Genomic DNA, 15435 nt, shown 5'->3' with positions numbered 1-15435 from the left:
AGGAAATTGGACTAATGCCGATTTGACTTGGATTTAGTACAGCCTTTGGAACTAAATACTTTGAATTTCGATATATTATATAGGTATATCTGAAATTCGACTAAAAATTTTTTATAGAAGAGTCGATCTTCATAGTTTGGTAAGTTAGGGAGCGTGTTTACTATCTAGCAGATGATGGACAAGTAAGAAATTATAATTCTTTACATCATTCAGTACTCTTTTAACAGTTGTAGGCATCTCCACTTTTGAGTCAACTAACAAATTATCCATCTAAATATTGTTATACCATATGAAAGAACATAAAACAAAACGAATGATAAAACAAGTAAGAGCGTTTACTTCGGCGGCACCGAAGCTGTAATACCCTTCCCAAGTGCATAGCATAAAAGGATCTTCAATTTCTTCGGAGATCTGTTCTGTAATCTAAATTACAAATTTCGTTAATACATATCTTGCCAAATAAAAAAGTTGTCCACACAAGGACTTCATTTTGACCGATCACTTTGTATGACAGCTAATATATGCTTGCTTTAGTGATCCGATATCGGCGTTTCTGACAAATGAGCAGATTCTTGAGGAGGAAAGGAGGTGTGCCAAATTTCAGAGCGATATCTCAAAAATTAAGCGACTAGTTAACGTATATACAGATAGACGGACAGGACTAAATCGACTCAGCTCGTCCTGCTGATCGTTTATATATCGACAGTATATATAGTCTCCGAAGTTTCTTTCTGAGTGTTACAAACTTCGTGGCAAACTTAATATACCCTGTTCAGGGTATAAAAATATGTCGAATGGGGTCCAGTATATTATAAGAATCGTTTAATTGACAAGTTGGCAAGTTAAATCCAGTGGTCTTATGAGATTTAAGAGATTTGAGGAGTTTTCTTTATTTCTAAAGTAAAAACCAGGACTTAGTTTTGGCTTTGTCTTAGGATTTTCGCAAATATGAGCTATCGCCAGAACAGAAACAGAAAAAAGTCACAAGGAGCCATATCTGGCAAATACGCTGACTCTCGTTTCGTGTTTGACCAGAAGGACAGTCATAATCATGCTAGAATGTGACGTGGCATTCAGGTCTTCTGGTACGGGTCTATTATTAACACCGTCGTTAATACCCAAAACATTTACCTAAATGTGTTGAGTCGATCCATAACTGATGTTAAGGTCCTTTGCTAACTCTCTGCTGCCAACACGGCGATTTTCAAGCGCTATTTTTTTAAACTTTTTTTGATGTTATCGTCATTAACAGAGGTGGAGAAACGACTCTTATGAGACAAGTTTTCGATGACTTCACAACCTTCACGGAATGCTTTGTGCCACTCAAATACTGGCATTCGTGATAAAGTAGATACCCCAAAACACTTCAGCGATATTTTCTAAGATTCCGTAGTGTGATTCCATTGGAAACACAAAAATTCAAGCAAAGTTGTTGTTAAATTTTTTTCCACCGTAAAAATGCCGTTCGTCAAACTTCGGGTCGTAAGCAAACGACTGCCAAACTCACACTACTTGACATATGGACATCAAACTTCGCGCGAATATAGAAAAAAGTTGTACCAATCTTGAAAAAAAATATTTATCAATTTTGTTTGCACGCGCAGTTTATAGTTTAATGGATCAGTTCGGGTCAAATTTTTCGAACTTGAGTAAGTTCCGTTTTTCCTTTTGGGTATTTATACATCGACTGTGTATATATCTTACATATTTTGCTACAGCGTATACATACATATTAACTATTGCTTTAACTATTGCAACTACAATAAAGCGTGCGTTATGCGTTTGAAGCATCGCGTCGCGCCACAACGACACCGTGACCGCTTCACCACCTTTGTCATGCTAACCACACTTGCTGGGCCTCCACTCCTACAGCCATGCTAATAACTTTAGACAAGTTTTAACGGCTGTTAAAGGCTGTAGCAACATTGTTGAGTTTATGAATTAAGCCACAAACGGCAGCAGCGCCAAATTCTATGGGCTGCGGGTGCTGTCGCTGGTAATCCAAAGCTCAGCTTCCTTTCGTTCTGCAAAATTTGCTCCTTTTGTGCGCATAAAATTCATCGCTTAAGCGCTTGGGCCACATGCAAATGCAAAGTGAATTATGATTTTTACTGTTTACCTTAATGTGTGTGTGAGTGAGTTTGCGCTTGAACTTGCACAAATGCTATTGCTGGCGTGTCATTTCATAACAATGGACCCGCGGTTTTCTAATGAAGTTATACTCCCATAATGGCTTTACGTGTAATTTGCTTGATTTTCTGTTTCCCATTGACATCACGTGACTTGCGTGCACTTGCGCAGGCGAGAGGAAGTGGCCGCCATTGGAAAGGTGTTAAATGTTGATTTTACTGCACAGAAAATTAAAAATTATATGCACTTTTTACTGGATTGTTTATTTGTTTTTCCATACATTGTACGTTGCAGCAACAAATATTGAAGAAACTGTTGAATTGAGGGAATGTAGAGCTTAGTCTGGTAAGATCAATTCATATTAAATTACATAAATGAGATTGTTGAATTGATTTCCGTAGACTGAAAAGTCATAGTTATTATCTACAGGGTGACCCACGAATCGTGCTACAAAAACAAACCGTAATAACTTTTTTTTTATCAGTGCATAACATTTTTTTTTTTTGTATAGCAAATTTTATTTTATTTTATACAATTAATTATTTTGTAAAACTTGTGTTAATTGCGGCCTGAAGGGTTGAATTCTGGATTGCTTCAATTATGGATTTAATGTACTGCTTCAATTCAGTCAGATTTCTGGGTATTGTATTGTACAAAAAAAGCAGTCAGGTCAGGCCTTGGGGGCAAGCGGAAAGTGGACTTTCTTAATATGCATTTTTTTTCAAATTTTCGCTGGAGCTCCGCAATAACCAGTCTGGCTATGTGTGCAGTTGCTACATCTTACTGGAACCAAACGCATCTGCTAACTTGCGCAGTAAAGTTAAGAGTCGAAACTCTTCGATTTGTCGGAATTGATGATGCAAAAGCCGCGATTGTTTCTTAAACCAGAACAAACGTATCTTTATGGATACTTCCAGATTCGGCAAACATGTTTACCAACCTCATAATGGTTCATCTACTCGGTGGAAATGACGGACAGCAAAGCATAGTATTTCGCTGCATTATTCAAACCCTCTTTTCGGTAGCCCAAGCATTCATTTTTAAAAAATGTAAATAATAACTTGCCAAATAAAAAAAAAGTAAATCGATTTCTCGTGGGCCACCAAGGAATAATTTGTTTGTATTATTCAACATAGTTTCCAGAGCTCTTGTTGCGAGCGATATATATACCTATTAAAGCAACCTTCTAACTTTTCGATACCATTTTTGCGGCAAGTGTGAGGTTGCTCCCAGTCTGCATAAGGTTCTCGCATATACGAATTGCAATCAATCGAAATCATTTAAGGGAGTTTTTCGTCCGAACAAAGCCTCTTTTTGACGTCTGCTGGGTTCATGGTCTGGAATTCATTTCCGGAATGCAGCAAATTACTTATAATTGATTGCTCCGCCTGGTGCGAATCCTGTTGTGTTATTGCCTTACTATTTTTTATTTTTGGTGGGTGGGTATTGTTCTGTAACTCGATAAATATTTATATTATAATATAATAATAATACATTTGTATCCGTTTGAATATTTTCTAAAAAAACATATATTGTTATTACTAATTGTCACATTATAATATTTCAAAACAACGCCATTTTCATTCCCATACAATCTATTCTGATTGGTTCTTTCTAAAGCAGTCGTGGCGATCGTAGACAAAATCGTTTTTTTTTTTTCGTTTTTGGGCCCCCAGTGTTCCAAAGTTTCTGAAAATCAAAATAAATTTTTATAAAAATTCGTGTGGATTTTTGTGCTGAACTGCTATTAAAATATTAATTTTTATATATTTTTTATAAAAAAAAGTTAGTGTGGTCCAACCCACTCAAAGCGCATTTTCAAGTGTGTCCGCTGCTATTTCTTTCAATGATATTGCGTCGGTTCTAGAATAATAACTTTTGGTGATATTAAGGTTGTAGAGGAATCTTTGCAGCTATGCTATAACTATTCTCTAAATGGATATATTCAAATTTTTTGTTCGCATCGCACATTTTTTGTGATACGAGTTTGTAGCTGCCAAGCTTTTTTTGCGCCAGAAGAGAATACGAATCACCAGACTTAATTTCATATTCCGTTCGGACCCGTCCACCCATAAACTCATGCATAGAAATTATTGATTGCATAGTTACTCTCCGGCGATTGACTGTTTTAAGTTAGCCAACAAAAGCGGAACGGGACCAAATCGCGAGAAAACGGAGGTAGTTATACAAGTTCGTAGCCTAATTAGACCATTTTGGACGTGACAATGTGGGAAGTGTTAGCCGGTGCGTTGTCATGGCGGATAAGTGATTTTTTCTTCGCCAATTGGGTCCGTTTTTGCTGCAATTTAGCATCGAATCGGTCCAATAATTCGGCATAATTGAGCCCTCTAACTTTTTTACTTTTCTTCGCGGAATCGACGCAAATATCTCCGAGAGCATTCTAGAAAGGAAGATAAATGCCATCACTTTTTCGTCTGATATGATAGTCTTCGTCTTCTTCGGAACAGGTTCGCTGGTTGAAATCAACTGTTTCAAATGTTTCTTATAATCAGGTGTGTACCAGTGGAGCCATGTCAACGGTGACCTAACGATGTACAATCTTCTTCGGATTGTGTGCAAACAGTAGTGATCAAACCCGACAACTCTCGCGCCGACTGCATTCATAGCCAATATTTCTAGCATAAACCGATGCTCGGCGATGTTGGAACTCATTAAACCATTTATTGACGATCGCCATCGAAGAAGAAGAGCCGCCGTTTACTTAATTTGAGAAATCCTTTATTTTACTGCACGATTCCTCTTCCCAAACTGACCAATAATGCTCTTTTTCCATTTTTTCGTCAAGCTCATAAAAACACGTCTAACCTTAGCGGTTGTACACTTAAATTTTGACAATTAGAATCTCTAGACTCACGAAATTTTAAAATTCTATCAATAGAATATAACAATAATAATTTGAAACTTTTAAAACCTCATTAAAATCATTCTTCTCTACCGTGCGAGAACTTCAAACTCAAAAGCGGAATGGAAAAATTTTGCTTGAAAAATTAGCAATTATTTCACAATCAATAATCCAAACAAAGAATAACAAAAAAAAATAATGATTTCTTTTCAAAACCAAAATGCGTATTTGGAGTGGATATATATCACTTGTCACCTGTCTCAAAGAAGCTTTTGTGCAAAATTTATGGGAATTAACTTCAGTGGAGATGTGAAAAATGGAAAATTTTTATTATGACTAAATCAAAACCTTTATACTAATTATAAAATCAAGTAACTGGTGGATACACCAACACAAGTAGTGGTTGTTGCTTAGACGAAGTGAATTGTAAAACATAGATTCGTAAATCGCATTTTTCACTTTCCAGTTAAGCTAGCTACTTTAATGTAAATTTCGAAATAATTCTTTTGTACAGGTACAATAGATTATGATTAATTATTTAAATCTTGCATGCCAAATAAAGACCTGAAAAAGACGCACCGAAATTATGAATTCTTCAACGCAACAAGTTGGATTTCGTCAAAATACCAACGCGTTGCCAAGCAATTGAGGTGCGTCCAATGATCTGGTGACCAAACAAATATTAAGCCCATTAGTTATGTCCGTTATTGAATAGAGAGAGAAGAGGTTTCATGGATTGTTTGTAATTTGTTTACGCGCCGAGAAGCGCTCATTAACATATGAAAAGCGTGTTATTGATGACTGTTTAGGAAATGGTTTGAAAAGCTGAAGATATAATCGAAATGAGAATGTCAACCAACCAACGTACGGTGCACAATTGTTTAACGGCGACGGAGAAAATCAAAACAACCAACGGAAGAGACAACTTAAGAATGCATGGAAATATTAAGAATTTTAATGACTAAGAAATGCAAATTGAAACAGGTTCAAGGAACAAAAGTAAAATCTCCACACATGGCATCTGAGCATGTGTGTTTGTGGCTGGAGATTTTCTACGATAATGGCTGAAGATGCAAGTGCAGTTTTGAACAAGTGTTTTCATTCATAAGCATTTAGTGAACATTTTTATTGTGTCGAATTTCGAATATAGAATGTGATAAAAACGAAAAAAAGTAAATGAATTGTCAAGAAATACAAAAAAACAAAATAGTATAATTATACATAAATATAAAAATATGGTATATACTAATATTCTAAAATAAAAATTTAGAGAAAACAATTTTTAAAAATCGAACATCATTATTGAAATTAAGTTTTAGTTAAATTGTATATAAAATAATAAGCAATATATGTAAAAAGTAAATTATGTAAAAAAATTTGTTCTAGAATAAAAAATAATTTATTATTTATTTATTTACATATTTTTAATTTCCCACCAAAAGTATGATCTTTATTATTAAAATAAATATTTAATATGAAGTTTAGTACTCAGGATAATATTATGTTTCTGTATAAAAATAAGAAATTATTTAGGTATCAGAAAAGTATTTTGTTATATCCTTCTGCATAAGAAATATATATCGTTGAAAAAAATATATCAAAAAGAAGAAAAAAGTATGAAAGATATGCATATACTTTAGTAATATGGTAAGAAAAGGAAAAAAAATTCTGATCGATATCTCAAAAATTGAGGGACAAGTTCGCATATATACACACAGACGGACGGACAGAAGAACATGGCTATATCGACTCAGCTCGTCACGCTAATCATTTATGTACATACTTATAACTTTATAGGGTCTCCGACGTTTCCTGTTTGGTGTTACAAACATCGTGGCAAACTTAATATTATATAATCCTACACTGCTCAAGGTGTAACAAATGGTTTACGACAGCGCCGAATTTAAGTAATCGATAATTGACAGCTAAAATAATTAAGAGAAAGGAAATACCTGAAGTGACTACCGTTTAGTAGTATTAGTAGTTAGATCTGACCTTCAGATGACAGGGCTCCATCATTTGACTCTGGCGTCCAATCGATAGTCATCGAAGTGCAAGTGCGATGAATCGTTTCTAAAGCGTGGAACGCAATAGTCAGCTAAAGTTTGGGTATTTTGAAAATAGAAAAATTATTAAGAGGGGCTATTATTGAAGAAACGATAACAAAATTGCTTGAATGAAACTCCGAATTCGTTCGACATCAACGTATTTTATGTATTCCAGCGACTTTTTTTTTTTTTTTTTGACACTGTGATAATGTCCTCGAGAACAGAAACTACGTAATACGCTTATTCAGAAGCACAATATAAATCGTATTACAAATTATGTAATACATTTGCTGACGTTTATTTAATATTTTCTCCAATTTTCCGAGTTGTCAATTATAGGCTGACATTTTTGATGGATTATTGTCTTGCAGTATCTGTGCATTTTAGCTGACTTTAGTAAACCCTTTTTATAACATTTTATTAATCTAACGGCGTTCACGTTTTCTGCGAAGCATCTCAAAACCTGCTGTAAATAAATAAATATGTGTTCTGTTCTTAGCCAAACACGACTCAAGGTCTTGAACAATACAAAAGTTGACTCCTCTGTTATTACATTGCTCCAATCACGGTTGATGTTTTCCAGCGTCCAATGCAACATTTTTTTAATGTGTGTTTATGAAAGTAGGTGTTTGGTCTCTTAAGTCTGTCCCGTATTGTATTTAGTGATATATCTAATCACTTGTTAAACAAAATTTGTTTAGCTTCTTTTAGATTGAGTTAGACTTTCTTCTCAAAACGGAGAATAATAGCTTTCTCCACACTTTTAGATGTCCCGTTATTCCTCCCTCTTCCTGGCTTGTCATCCACGTTTCCAGTTTCTCCATTATGGTCAACCCAACTTTTCACAAATGTACAACTCATATTTAAATAATTTGCAGTTTTTTAATAGTCCATTCGGGACCTTTAGGATGCTTCGTTCGAAAGTTTGCTTCAAAACTTTTCTTATATTTACTAAGCACTAATTTTTCATATTTTACGTCACGACGTGACACATTAAGAAAATCGAAAAAATCATGACCGAATTGTACGCGTCAGTGGCAGCATTGAACATGTTAATGTTAATTTATAAAAATAATTTGTAAAAAAAAAAACGACCAACATTTTTCCGCAATGGAAAAACGTTCTTTTTTCAACGCACTGTATATACAAATATTTACAATAAATAAAATTAAAATAAAAAAAACATCAATGAAATAAAATTTATCTTTTAGTCGAAGCTAAAATCGTATGAAATAAATAAAAAAAAATATCAAATTTGTATGAAACCGAGATCCAAATTATCTACAACTTAAACGCCCTTAAATCTATAAATAGTGCAACTGACAACACTTTCATGCAGCTATTAGTCAAAAAAGAAGCCACACAGCCAGCAGTAGCGCAAAAAAACACGTCGATGTCAGCGTTGATAAAATGGCCGCAACGATATCCGCCCTGTCGTCAGTCATCAGCACTTCAACCACCTGTCTCTGGAGAACATTTGCTGCACCGTGGTTGGTTAGTTGGCTGACGAAATTGCATTACGCGCGCACAAACACAAGCGCCTATCTTTCTTTTTACTCATAAGTACATAAGATTACAAGCGCGCATTTCTACAAGCGACTGCCTCCACAGAGATGTCCACGTCTGTAAGCTACTTGCCACCACCATGCGCATATGCAACTACTTAAGCGCGTTTAAGACGCGAGCGCGCCGCCGCGCGTTGCTGCAATTTTTATAATCGCTGCTAGATTCCCACTTTGTCTTCGTCATTTTGCCTTTTCCTCTTCACTTGCTTCGTGCTTTTTTTGTTTTGTTTTTACTCATTATTATTATTATTACTTTTATATGCTTCTTTAAGGCAGCTGGTCTGCTGTTGTTTGCGCGCTGGCTACCGGCTAGCTCCCGACTTGAGTTGGCTTGAATTTTTCCTCGCCGCTTTTTTTTCTATTTTTTTGTTTTTGTTTTCGCTGCGTTCTAGTCAGCTGCCAAAGCCGCGGTTCTTGTTCATAAATGCATAATTAAGCGGTGCACCATGCAACCATGTTTTACAACAACTGACGCGCTGCTCTGCTGTGGCACATGCATGCGTACATACATACATTATATAGCTGTGGCATGACAGTGGCAGTGGCGATATGCGAGCGTGTGCAATTTGTCCATTATGTTATTGTAGTTTTTGCATTTTCCATCGCAGTGGCAGTGCTTGCGATTGGCTGCCGCCGCGCCCGATATTAGCGCAATTAGCCGAGTTGGCCGCGGCCACTTTGTCGCCTTGACAGCGCCAGTCAGCGAAAGAGGTTGTGGTCAACGCTGCCACCGCCGCCATTACCGCCATTACATCAATCCACCGACTATGTGATCACTGCAACGTGCGCACAGCTCTATCATCAGCGCATGTACATACGTCTGTATGTATGTGGTCAGAGACCGGTGTGGACACCGTCATTCACATCATTGTTGGCAGTTATGTTAACGCGAATAACTGTGGTGATTGAGGTGAGTATGTGTGTATATGTGTTTGTTGTATGCGCAATTTGTTGATTATGGATATGATGTGGCATATACGCGCTACTCACTTACATATGCATGCATACATGTGTATATTTATACAGGTGTGCGTGTGTGTTTGTAAGTATGCAATAAACAAGTAATTTTTTTAATACCGTTTACACACAAGTACAGATGTGCCTGCATAAATATATATAATATGTACATATATATAAATATATATATATATATTATATGTATTTATGGTATTAAGCGAAATAATGAGATTCTGCCATCTAGACTGGTCTAAGTCGAGCGCCCGGTTGCGGTATTAAAGTGACCGCTGCTCTGAGGCTTTCTCACTGACACTCGTGTGGTGTTTTTGTTATTTTTTATGGCGCTGTCAGATGTTGCAAAGAAAGCTATTTTTTATGGCTAATTCGTTATAAAAAAGTATAGTAATAATCAGCGCGCATAAGGGAAAGAAATAAAAAATGAAGTCGAACTTAGTACATGTAGGTATATTTTTTAAGTACTTTGAACCAGAGAAAATATGACGACATTTTCACCAAATGTTATAGTTGACACTGGAGTGGAGTTACAGAGATAGGGGGTACAAAGGTTTATTCAACCGCCCTCGCTAAACCTCTGCACTCCGCATCTATTTTAACCCAACTATGTGCAACAAATAACAAAACACCGTTCACACGACAGTCGGGTCTAAGTAACCGGAACGGACCAGATTTTTGTCCGACCAAGTACTGTCAACTTGGCACCATTCCACGAAATTACTTAAGAATTTTTTCTGCCGCTAAAAAAACAACAACATTAATAAAACAAGAAAATATGTATGTCTAATACCCTTCACAGTTGCATTTTTTTTAACATAAACGGCTATACAAAAAAAAGATTTTTATTTTGAGTTTGATCTTTCAGTTTGTATGGCAGCTATATGCTACAGTTGTCCGATCAGAACAAAGTTATAGCGCTGCATTGAATAATAATAAATGCCAAATTTCTTGAAGTTATCTCGTCAAAGGAAAAAGTTTTCCATATAATTACTTGAGTGTGCTCGGCCGGCTTGTATGGCAGCTACATATATCCTTTATGTGTGGACGTGTGCAAAATTTCAGATCGATATCTCAAAAACTGAGTTCGCGTACATAACACATGCATAAAACATAACATTGAAATTATAGACAATTTGTATTATATGACGAGTATTGTTTACGAACAACAATATCTTGGAAGTAAGAATTAATCTAGTCGACAAGTACTATAATATTTTGGTCTAAATAGGGAATTCAATATTGAAGAATGCTCTCGAGCTGGCCCCACGTCCGTCACGGTTTCCTCTCATTATTAAGTAAGCTGAATCGAACAGCCAACATGGCTTCTTTAATGGCGGAATTTTGTCATTTAGCCATATTTTTCAAATATATGCACTTGTTTGCTTAGTCATTCCGCATGATCACTAGAAACTACAGTCAGTCGATCTAACTCAGCTAAGTATGTATGTTAAGTATGTGCGTCTCTACGCAATCTCTAATCGCGTACAATGTATCTTCTTATTAGGTAATATTTATACACCATGACCATTATAATGCTAAGCCTTGGCTCGCCAACGGCAAAAGCCCAAATAAAAAGCAACAAAAACAACAGCACAACAGTGGCAAAAGCAACAAGACAATCAAAGTTCAACATCGTTAAGTCACTGGCAGTCCAATCATTTCGTCGAAAAGAATTCAACCTTCTTACATGCATATAAATATACATACATTCATACATACATATATACATATGAAAAATGCTACTTGGTATGGCTTCTAAATGGACCAATCAGAAGAGTCGTTGTGGTCTTCGTCGCAAATGTTAAGCGCCGGCAAAGAAAAATAAATGAAGCAAAAGCACACAACAAATACAAGAAACGGTGATAAAATCTTGACCGACAACAGTTGAGTGACTGACAGCAGCAGAGGCGGCGAGTCAAATTGCCGGCTCCCCATATTTAGAAATATTTTTGGTGACACTGAAATGTGTCTTGTCGTATGTGTGTGAATGTATTTTATTAACCCTTGACAGGTGCGGCTACTTTATTGCTTTATTTGTTTTCAACACGAAATTTCAAATTGCCAGGTTTTTTAGGTGGATATGATAAGAATATGGATTTATTTGGGTTGTATCACAGGTCAAAAAGAACATAAATATAGTTTAGATTATAGGCTTACCACATACATTTACTTGATTGTCATTAGCAGTTCACCTTTCAGGGCACTATGAGTTTATGGTAGAGATCAAGAGATTAATTATCTTGGTCTCAATAGTTCAGTTCAAATTTCTATATATATATATTCTCTAAAGTTAGGTGATACTTATCTACATATCCACTATATATCCAATCCATTTTTTATAAGTCGAAAATAAGCACCAACTTGTTTTTGATTAACCGCAAAAACCTATTTAATATGAATTCCTCTGCCTTACTACGTAACTCCGAAGGATGAACTCTTCTCCGAAAAATTTTAATTTACTAAATCGATACTCTTTCATAAAAGACATATTCTTTCGAACTCTCTATAAACCTCTTGCTATTAAACCAATAATTGTGGGTTAAAAGCGGAAATGAATTAAATCTAGGGAGTTTTCTCGATTCGCCACTGTAAGCGATGTTTGTGCCTTGATGCGTATTGGATGAGATTTTCCAATTTAAGGTGCCACGAATTCACATACCTCTTACTATAAAGAAAGCGAAAAAATATGCGCTATAAAATCGTTAGGTTGGCATTAGAGAGATATCAAAGGTTCTTCTAAAGATCTTTTATGGATGTCATTAAATTTTCGCTAGCAGAGCGTCAACTGTAGGGAGCAAAAGTAATGCTTACCATATTGTCCTTAGTCTTCTTCTCTTTTAATAACTATGTATTTCAATGTCATTTGTATATCACGCCGACTAAAATCAATAATAAAAGATAGCCTTCAAGACTTGTAAGGCTTCTATGAGAGGTCGTCAATTCAATTGTATTCATATGCCTTATAGTTAGAACCTATTCGTCAAAATTTGATTCGTGAGCGTTATAGCATATAGCTGCCATACAAACTGAATGATAAAAATCATTTCCTTGTATGGAAAACCTTTTTAGTTGACAAGATATCTTCGCGAAATGCGGCACGGATTATTGTCCAAGACAACGGTACAAGTTCCGAAGAAATTACTCAGATCACTATAGCATAAAGCGGCCATACAAACTCTCTGATTAAAATCAAGTTCTTGTATGGAATTTGGTTGTGGAGGGTATTATAGGTTCGGTGCAACCGAAGTTAACGTTTGTCTTGTATTTCTTTCATTAAAAAAAAAATTTATTATATCTTCTTCCTATATGGAAACTAAAAACAACGTATAATTCTGAGATAAATATACGTTTCGGTAGACCTCGTCACCTGTGTGTATATACTGTTTCAACCCCAAACATTAGTACATCAGTTATTCATCTGTAAAATAGACGCTGCAGAGTCATCAAATATATCATCGAGCTTCCTTTCGTGAAAATTTTGAAATCGAAGCTCTCTATACTTAAATTAAATTATGGTATTTTAAGAAACTGTGGTGTACGCCTTAACGTATTCAGCAAAATTAAAGGTTGTACATGTACCAAGCACTGCTTTCAGACAATCGATATGTTTTAACGGAAGAATTTTTATGGCAAAACTATGCTTGAAGACACTCGATAAGAGAAACTTGGATAACATTTATAAAAAAACGTGGTGTTGGAAGGAAGATTGCGATCGGAATATAAACACTGCGCAGTGACAGTCGAAAAAGCGATGAATTTTATGGTAATACCTAAGCCAAAATTTTTGCATTTTAACCCGATTATTTAGATTAAAGCTGATAAAAAATATGGCAAATAAAAATATGCACTAACGTCATTGAAGATTAAATTACCAAATGGCAAGGTTCCAAAAAAAAGGAACAAAAGAATAGAATACCATGTTGGTTAGTATTATTATACAGTTTCAAACATAAAAGCTATCATATTACTAATTTATCTGTTGCTTATACACATAGTATAACTATCTTGAAAAATTAAAATTCTGATTTCGCTTTTCCAACTCAATTTGCTTACAATGAAACAGAAAATTTATTGATTTTAATCAATCGCTTCAGATAATTTGGTAAATTTGCATTAACTTGTAATTTATATTCACTTAACTTAATAAGTAACACATAACACTACATATGGCAGCGGCAAGTGGCCTACAACATTTCGAAAACCCAAAATAAAACATTATCTCGGTGTGGGGTCTCGACTAGGTGGAAGTGTTATTGATTGTGCTATTAAGGCGAGAACAATAGCAACTAGTTGTGCGGCCTGGTAACAAATACAAAATTAATAAGAAATAAACTTGAGTAAATTATTATATGTATAAAGTATATGCATATGCACAGAAAAATATGGCGAACGTTACTACTATGTCTGTAACCGGCTTAATGTATGCTCTTCATTTATGAAAGGCATATGAGTCCGTTCATAATTGCCAAATAGATGATTTGTTGTACTATTTAGAAATGATTATAGTCAAAAGGCGGTCGCGCCAAGACATTTAAATGAAAATACTTAATAATGCCGGGTGTTGAATAGGAATGTCAAAAAGCTGGGGCGTAAGAAGTGCCGTTGAGAAGAAAAAAATAAAAATGTATACAGTTTACTGAGGATCACGATTAATACCTACAACAAAAGGAAATATCGAAACAAAAAGAAAATAGTTCGATATCCATAACTCAGAATTTCAAACAGAATTATTAAAATGTTGCTGGAACAATAAGATGATAACATATTCAAAGATGAAGGGGTATTTTATGGTTACTGTTAGCATTGTAAGTGTGTAAAGTGAAAACTTTCAAAAGTTTTTTCGGCAGAGAACCCTCCATATCAGTCACACTAACACTTTCTAGGGTTTCAGAACTACGAAACCATTCTGAATTAATACATAAAGAAACAATTAAACGAAATAATAAATAAATAAAAATATCAATAAATAAAATAATAATTAAACAAAATAATAAACTTTTTTAAGTTTTCAATTTTCAAAAAAGCTCTAAGAAATCTGAAGACTGTTCTTGAAAACTGTGATGAGGGTTATGAAGCTTTGCGGTGAACATAAAGCATCAAATCATTCTAACGCCGTCGCGTTGAATTCTACGCGATAGCTTTTTTGTTGATTTCATACTTATTTTTTTTAAAAGAGGGCAGAGCCCAAAGCTTAACGAACAGAGAAGTCGCGAATCGAAGATGGCTTTAGTTGCTATTTACCTCTGAATAACGTCCTTTGAATTTATTATGCTACTAAATTTGTCGAGCTTTTTTTAGTGCCACGAACAAATCTTTAAATGATATCAGATTTAGTAAAATGAAATCCATTTCTTTCCAATGGTTAGCAATCTGTATGACGCGTTGCATAAGTGTGAAAAAATCGTAGAAAAAAAACTTCTCTGATAGTTTTGTGATTGCTTGACTCAGTGAACACGCGTCAAAAGTAGACAGCAGCAAAAAGAAAGTATGCCATATTTTAAGATTTTCTACAATAACGGCGAAAACACAAGTCAGGCGACTGAAGATGTGAAAAATGTTTATGATCCTGATACTGTATTTTTCGGTTTCGTCGATTCCGTTCCGATAGCTTTGATGTCAAAAAGGCAGCACACTCTTGAAAATATCATTAAAATAATAGAAATCATCAAGTCTGAGCATCATTTAAGCAATCTTTCGATTGTCCAGAAGCTAAACACTGCACAATAAACCGTTTGGAATCATTTGAATAAGGCGGATACAAAAAGGACCTCGACGTATGTGTATTGCACGAGTTAAAGCAAAAAAAAAAAAAACACCCAATTAACCGAATTCTCATCTGTGAAACGCTGCTTAATCG

General features: G+C 35.2%; 2 protein-coding genes across 8 annotated transcripts in view; one reads left to right on the top strand and one right to left on the bottom strand.

Moving 5' to 3' along the window:
• LOC106619178 (peptidyl-prolyl cis-trans isomerase-like 3) overlaps positions 1-15435 on the bottom strand; it is a 142330-nt gene that overhangs the window by 4052 nt on the left and 122843 nt on the right. For 2 of the 4 annotated variants that reach the window (XR_011396272.1, XM_070109216.1), the window contains one exon: positions 3651-3819. The exons of the other annotated variants lie outside the window; for them this stretch is intronic. The gene's annotated coding sequence lies outside the window, so the exon portion shown is untranslated. Of the gene's footprint in view, positions 1-3650; positions 3820-15435 lie in introns of those variants that run through there. 4 annotated transcript variants of the gene reach the window in all.
• The window catches only part of LOC106619166 (uncharacterized), a 154249-nt gene that overhangs the window by 85787 nt on the left and 53027 nt on the right, over positions 1-15435 (top strand). The window lies entirely within an intron of this gene.

This window comes from Bactrocera oleae, chromosome 4 (assembly GCF_042242935.1).
Source record: "Bactrocera oleae isolate idBacOlea1 chromosome 4, idBacOlea1, whole genome shotgun sequence".
NCBI classification, from domain to species: domain Eukaryota; kingdom Metazoa; phylum Arthropoda; class Insecta; order Diptera; family Tephritidae; genus Bactrocera; species Bactrocera oleae.
This window is presented reverse-complemented; position numbering and strand designations above follow the sequence as displayed.